At 33.4% G+C, this 7,995-nt stretch overlaps 1 protein-coding gene across 3 annotated transcripts in view; it reads left to right on the forward strand.

Moving 5' to 3' along the window:
* Positions 1 to 881: 881 nt before the first annotated feature.
* Positions 882 to 7,995, forward strand: part of LOC111708031 (uncharacterized) — a 25,381-nt gene continuing 18,267 nt past the window's right edge. For all 3 annotated transcript variants that reach the window (XR_002766576.1, XR_002766577.1, XM_023481274.1), the window contains exon 1: positions 882 to 990. The gene's annotated coding sequence lies outside the window, so the exon portion shown is untranslated. The remainder of the gene's footprint in view (positions 991 to 7,995) is intronic.

Raw genomic sequence — 7,995 nt, forward strand, 5'->3', positions numbered from 1 at the left:
GGAAGGGGAGATGGAATCGTTCTATACTATGAACGGAAGGGGAGATGGAATCGTTCTATACTATGAACGGAAGGGGAGATGGAATCGTTCTATACTATGAACGGAAGGGGAGATGGAATCGTTCTATACTATGAACGGAAGGGGAGATGAAATCGTTCTATACCTTGAATGGAAGGGGAGATGGAAACGTTCTTTACTAAGAATAGAACAAGAGGGATGGAACTGTTCTTCGACTAATGCCAAGAACGGGATGACCGTTATTCTACTCAGAACGGAACGGAACGGGACAGAACGGAACGGAACGGGACAGAACGGAACGAGAACGGAATGATCTAGCTGAATTGGCCCTCGTTCTATAACAGAACGAAACTATTTCAAAAAAGTCGGAACGTGCCCATCCCTAACGACAAGTCTAAAACGTAGGATAAACCTAGGATTTATTAATCGAGGTCTATCCTACGATTAACTTATCAAGATGCTCGTCTGATGAAGTCGAGGCCTCCTGTCCAATACTCCAACTTTTATTCACGCCCTAATTGTTTAAAAATCTGAGTAATTGGAGAAATTGTATTCAAGGACATAATTTATCTCCGGCTGATTATTAACAACTATACGTGCAACATTTGTATCATAATTTAGTCAATTACCACAGCATTACATTTCTGATTGACAGCTGAAAAGTGAAATGTTATCAGTAGACCGAAACCTCATAATTTGAATGGGAAATCCGTAAATATTATGCATGCAAGCAGCTGGGTGGCAGCTGGGTGGCAGCTGGTGACAGCAGGATGTGTGCTGGGCCGGTGGAGAGCTCAAGCTGTCATGAGAACGGTGTAAGTATATAGGGAAACTCTAACACAACACACAGACGCACTGAGGGGAGAAACAGAACAGAACGGAACAGTCAGTTCAGTTGGTTATTAACCACTACAGTGATAACACGTGATAAAACAAATATTGTGAATTTTCCTCTTTATTCAGCTAGCCAAGGTAAATTAATTTGATCCTTATATTTAGTAATTGTATTTCTTTAGGTTATAAAAGTAAGTTTGATAAGAATTGCTATTTTATCATGCATAATATCAGCTAGAGAGGGATGAGTAGAGAAAATTTAGGTCAATGACTCATTTGGACACACGTTGCGTCACGTGGTATACAATATGAACCCGTTATCATTATACAATATTAACTTCAACACACACACGATTGTACTTGCTCAATTATATGGAGTAAACATTTTTAATTATGCAAAACAATGCAATTTATATATATTTCCATTATTATTACATAAAGAGATATTTTTATATATTTTTAATTATGCAAGAATGTTTTTTTTTCACTACGTCAGCAAAACTTTATAAATAACATTCTTAGTATTACATTATTATATTACAAAATATTCTTAATTTTACAAGATGCTAAAAAGTACAAATAAGATACACAGGTATCTGTAATGTGAATTGGTACCTAGTCTTTCAATTATTATTTTTATTTGGGGGGGGGGGGGTTAAATATAAATCATTATAGTCATTTATCTTTACTTTTCCTCCTGTTTGTTTCTATAGCATAAAACACAAAGAAAGCTGGCACTTTTAACTATATATAATTCACATTGCTCCATTCATTGCATGATCCGCGTCGGTACAAATGTGTACTGTATATGCAATATGCATTCAGGCGTACTGTCCAGTCTGAACTACCTGCACGTTTTATTCAACAAATGTAAGCCTGGCAAGATCATGATATAAAATGATATAAAATATAAGTTTAATTAAATAACTTGTAGAGCTAGGATAGTAGGTAGAAAAATGTGCAGCTCTATTACATTTTATTAGTTTCATCAAATTTAAAGTGAAGTAAATGTGTTGTCGAACAAAATATTAAATTTTGAGCTGACGCCTATTTATTCTTGTTATTCAAAGCAGTGTGAAACGCCCGCCTTCCTTAATGATTAAAGCAGTGTGATCTGCGATTGATAAACTGTAGTTGCAAACATTGTAATAAAATGTGAAATTTGAGCTTTTTATTGATACAGTCATATTCACTCTGAACATTATAACATACATTATGCAACACATTTTAGGCTGCTTCGCTTCTCTTCTCCTAGTAGCAATTTTTCTGTACAAACTGGTAAATTTTCAAATACAATATGACGATTTTTTTCATGGCAAAATTTTTCAATTTCGACCGACTTAAGCGTTCTTTGGGGTCATTTGAGTGGTTTGGTCAGGTTTTACACTTTCAACGTTTATTGGATAAGTCTAGAAATCTTGTTTAGAAGTCTGTAATGTTAAAGATGAGGCCCTGTTTAGGTGAAAACTGAATAAAATAATTTTCTATAGAATCATCTTCTAAATGTTTCTGTTTGCAAGTAGTATTTTTTAAAAGTACCCTTTCATTTTTTATCTGAAAGTTTACATGAAAATTCGCTTATCTTTCATATTTTGAAAGCGTAAAATAAGTATGGACCTTATCTTTACCCTAACACAAACCCCTGAACCCTGAATTTTGGGGTTTAGTTGGAGAAGTTGGAGTGGACCTTAAACTTTTGCTTAGTAATAATATTTTGACAAATGATATTTACTAGATTCAGGTTTCTAACTTGTTATCAGGTTATTATTTAAATTCCGCAATTGTCTGACTCTGAAATGAAAAGATTTTTATTGTAATTTAACTGGATTAAGGTGGATTTTTATATTTTACAGTAGTCATAAATATATTTTAGTCATAGTTAAACTTGATTTTTTATCCTCAGTTTTCAGATATTTTTATTCGATTTTATCATTTTTTCCATTTTTCCGTGTATGCTCTGTATCCTAATCCTCTATATATCTCCTGTATCCAAATTATCTATATATCTTCTGTATCCTAGCTAATCCTCTATATATCTCCTGTATCTTAATCCTCTATCTATATATCTCCTGTATCCTAATCCTCTATCTAATATCTCCTGTATCCTAATCCTCAAGATATCCCCTGTATCCTAATCCTCTATATATCTCCTGTATCCTAATCCTCTATATATCCCCTAAATTCTAATCCTCTAAATATCCCCTGTATCATAATCTTCTATATATTCTGTATCATCTATCTATATGTTTCTCTGAACTAGAATCTAAGGATAAGAAAGAGAGTTTCTGTTTTCTCAATACTTTCTTAAGACTGACCTTTCGTGTGGTATGAACGGTCTCTTTTAGTTTTTTGAGGACTTGAATAGAAATAAAAATTAGTTTTTAATAAAACGTAATTACGTCTTATAATAACACTTTTGTATTAGTTTTTTTCCTCCAAGTATTAAAAATGTTTTTTTTTCAAATCGATAATTTTTCAAGAGATTAAAATTTCAACTGAAAAATTCCCTGAAAAAAATTTAATTCAGAATTAACAGTCTTTAAATTTATTGACGTTTGGCAGTTTATAACTTTCCATTGCGGGGTTAAAGAACTAAAAAACAAGTTTTATTAAGTAAAAATTCAGTTTTTATAATGTCCACGGTGAAAGCACTTATAACTTGATTTGAACCTGGTACAGCAGTATACAGACGGGAACTATATTTTAACGAAGTGGGGCGGGATGGGGGGGGAGGGAAAGGTATAAAGTGATGAATAACATATTAATGATAATTGCATTATGAAAATCTACAAGAAAATAAAGACAAAAGTAATTATTTCTCATACAGTGATAACCAGAAAACTCTGGAATAAGAAGGCGGCACGTTTCGACTCAAGATATGACATTAGACACAGTAACTGTGAAGTGAAAACAGACCCATTTAACTTAGTAAGTATAAATTTGACAGCATCAGTCGTTTCATTAACGATCGTTAACGACAACCCTTTGTTAACGATCGTTAACGACGACCCTTCGTTAACGATCGTTAACATAATTGTCAATACAAAAATTTTTTCAAAAACCATAGTTTTTTCAAAAATGATCGTTTTTTCAAAACAATCGTATAAAAAACGGTCGCAAATCGTTTTTATAAAAACTATCGTTTTCAAAAACGATCGTTATTCGTTTTCTAAAAGTTCAAAACGAGTGGGTCGTTTTAAAAACGATCGTTTTTTTCCAAACAAAACGATCGTTTTTGAAAACGATTGAAAAACGAAACAAAAAACGATCGTTATCGATCGTTTTCAAAAACGATTAACAACCCTATCAAATATTGCATTAAATATATGTTTCCCATTTTGAAAACTGATTATTTTTATATGTGGTTTCTCTACAAAAGTGAATCGTGCATTTCTTGCTTCAGAAACGATGGAGAAATGAAGGTTTCAAAGGTACATCGGACATGCCACTCTATAAATGGAGGGTCACTTGAAATTACTCATTTATTCCATTTAAGTATAATTACATCGTGCACAAATCTTTCGTACGCCCCTTATAATGCAATTGCACTTGTAAATGTTGACCATTGTCTAGTGCATTATATTTTGTTTGTTGATGTACTTTTTAACCTCTAGTACCATGACGCTGTCGTTAGGTATACTGTTTAACTTGTTGTACAGTGTATACTTCATACTGTGTGGTGTACTGGTTAACCTCTAGTTGTACATCAATGCTTGTGGGACAGTGCACGGTATGCCATACTCGATTATTGTTTTTGTTTAGTGAATGAAATTGTGTACAGTGCATAACCTAGGTAAAGGTTGAACCACAGATCCCACAGACTGCGCATACACTCTACCTGGATAGACTAAGTACCCAGTAGGCCTTTGGTGTCCCGGCACGCCATGCTACGGTTCCATGTAATGTTTTTTGACTGTCATCTCACGGAATCTTGTTGCATTCAGGGGTTAAGTTTTACAACTTTTAAAGAAATACTCCAATTTTAAACATAAAACATATCGTTTTCAAATTTTGTCTATTTTTGAAGATTTTGTATTTCCTATCAAAAGGATCCTAAAATATCCCTGAATACAGATGTCTCCTGATTGGTTGTGTACGGTACTTGTACACAATGGAACATAGTGTGAAAAATATTGCATATCATAGGTTTTAATCGATCTCTGTAGCTCTCTTATCTCTGGGTTGAACACTGTACAGTAAGTACTGTACTTTCAGTGTCATCTTGTTTCTAAGGCACGAATTTGTGTCTAACTCCGTAATATTAATCAGTGTTCTCTGTTCCAAATCTAATAATATGGCCATTTTTGTGCTGATTCATGTGCACACATGGATTATTGATTGGATTGGCCATTTTGAAAACATGTTTGGGAAAATGGAAATATTACTTGTTTATCATTTAGCGACAATAAAGTTATTAAAAAATGAAATAGGTTAATTTTCTTTAATATTCCGAAAATTCAAAAGCTAGTTTAACATAAGTATTTAAATAGGTCTTCAATTTTGGGGCAGTTTAAATTGCACCCTGCGACCGACAGGTTGCCCTACGCTCTAGCACGTGAAGCGATCCTACTGGAACAGCAGAGAGCCTGCCTTAATGTTATTAATTATTGTGTAACTTTTTAATCCTGTATATATCCCAGAACACATAATAATGATTTAAACCTTTTTAAGAACATAAATGAACATAAGTGCAAACAAGGTACTTATGCAAGGAAAGTTAATTGGGGTTGCGTATACTCTGCGTACATATTGAAACCAGTTCTCTCTGGGCGGAATTTGTAAACAAGAATAGATGCATCAGTGTTCGTTTAGGATCCAAGGAGGTTAGAAGCATTTAATTTGATAATTTTGATAATTCACATACTAGTTTCCTATGACCAGAATATTTCATTTATTTTTTATGTGAAAGATGGATCCCATGTCAGACTGCGACATCCGGCTTGCGTTTACATTACTGCCCAAAGACAGTACATTGAAGTACAAAAAATTCGTACACCTCTGAAATATGTTTTCTTGCAATAGTTCCTTGAGTGCAAACATCTAAGTTTACTCTGAGTGAAAGGGAGGGGTGAGTGAGGGGTAGGTGGGGTTGGGATGGATGTAAAAAGATGTTCAATATAAAAAAATATTCATACAAAAATGTCAGTTAAATTTTAATAATTAGATTTAAAAAGTACTTGTGTATACGAGGAAAGAGGGTGGGGGTTGAGTTTGGGTGGTAGAGTCGATGCACCCCTGAAAAAAAAACTGAATATGAATGCCCCTGTCTCCTAGTGCTGCCCTAAGCCCTAAGCCTGTAATAGTTTGGTTGAGAGCCTCGAAATTATTGCAAAACATATTAATGATAAATCACTCTCTCTCTCAGTCATCAGCATGAGATGGACTAGGGTGGGTGAAAAATATAAATATTGGATAAAATAATAAATTAACACCAGTTTTCTCATGAAACTTTCTTATTATTGACGTCACAAATTTTAATTCCAACGTTAACTTAGAAACCCCCTTATGATTAGAGCCATTATTTACTAACAAAAACTTTGAAGCCATTTTTCCTTGTTCTTTTGGCAATAGGGCAGGGGGGGGGGATATTATGCAATGTTGCTGTTTAGAAGGATCCTGTGAGATACCAGTAGTGAAATTATATTTTTTATGTTTCATGATGAATTTATATTCCTAAAAGTGTCCACACATGTGGCTTTTTAGAGAGTTATGACTAGCATGTGCAGTGTGCATAGAAGAGGGTTCTAATCTCTATATCTTTGCAAACTTATGTTGTAGTCCTTTGCTATTTCAAACAATTAATTCTGCTAAAACAAGTTGTCCAAGTTGGAAATATTCTGCCACCCCCCCAACCTATAGAAGTCTATTGTTATGAAAAACATCTAGACGATATTCAGGCAATTGAGAGAAATGTACAACAAGAAATTTTGTTCAGCTCCCCTGCTTTTCATGATTTATATCTCCCTCATATCTCAAGCGCCTTGAGAGTTAGGGCTCGGCTCTTAGGAACAGTGGCGCGCGTAACTTGAATTCCAGGGGGGGGGGGTAAAAATAAACTTTTTGAAACAAACAAAATTCAATTTAGAACACAGCCAAATTATTTTTCGGAAAATGTATTTCATTAAAAATTTCTTGATTTTTTATATCATTTATAAATTAGTAAAACAGAATTATAGCTAAGCCTTGCTTAGTGATTTCAATATCTAAGAGTTTACTTAAAATCAAATTTAAAAATAATTTTTTTTAACCCCTCATTTTTAGATTAAAATAAATATAAGTGTGCTAAAATAGTTCGGTTATATAAGCAGGGTTATTTTTCTTATCTTAGAATTGTTTTGCATGAGTCTTCGTCACAAACTCTGATTTTCCTAATTCTTATATCTTTGCAACCCAATGTCGCAGACCGTAGATATTTCAAACTAAAACGGATTTTGTCAGATAAAATATTCTGTTAAATATCAAAGGTTTACACCATCAAATTACAAAGATAAAGGAATTCGAACATTTTAGTTAGCAGGCGAATTGTGTCAAGTGAAAGTAACTTTTTTTCTAAAATGTTCGCGGAGTTCCTAAATCTGGAAGAGTTCATCAAGTTATCGAATTTATCGAGATATGTTATCTATATTTTTGTTAGTAACATCACGTTGAAGTATTAGTACTCTGAAAGGGATTATCAAAAAATTAAGTGACTTACTTAATATCACTTTCAGTCTCGGCGGGTTTATGGAAAGTGATATATAGGGTTTCTTCAGTAGAGACAAAAAAAATAGCTATGGACTGTTAAATCCAACTATTAATTAATAATTAGAGGTCTCGTAGAAAACATTTTTAATTGTCTGTTTTAGACATTTTGTGTCTACAAAATTTGACTCGTACTTCTAATTGAATTTTATAATTTAGAAAATGTAATGAAAGTTTAAATTGTGAAGTTGATAAGAAAATCCAGTTTGTTACATTCCTTCCAGTATATACTGGTAGCTAGTTAGATCTTGTATTTCAGGAGAAATTAAAGGGATTGTATACTGGTAGCTAGTTAGATCTAGTATTTCAGGAGAAATTAAAGGGATTGTATACTGGTAGCTAGTTAGATCTAGTATTTCAGGAGAAATTAAAGGGATTGTATACTGGTAGCTAGTTAGATCT

The sequence above is a fragment of the Eurytemora carolleeae genome, unplaced genomic scaffold (genome assembly GCF_000591075.1).
Source record: "Eurytemora carolleeae unplaced genomic scaffold, Eaff_2.0 scaffold5, whole genome shotgun sequence".
NCBI lineage: Eukaryota > Metazoa > Arthropoda > Copepoda > Calanoida > Temoridae > Eurytemora > Eurytemora carolleeae.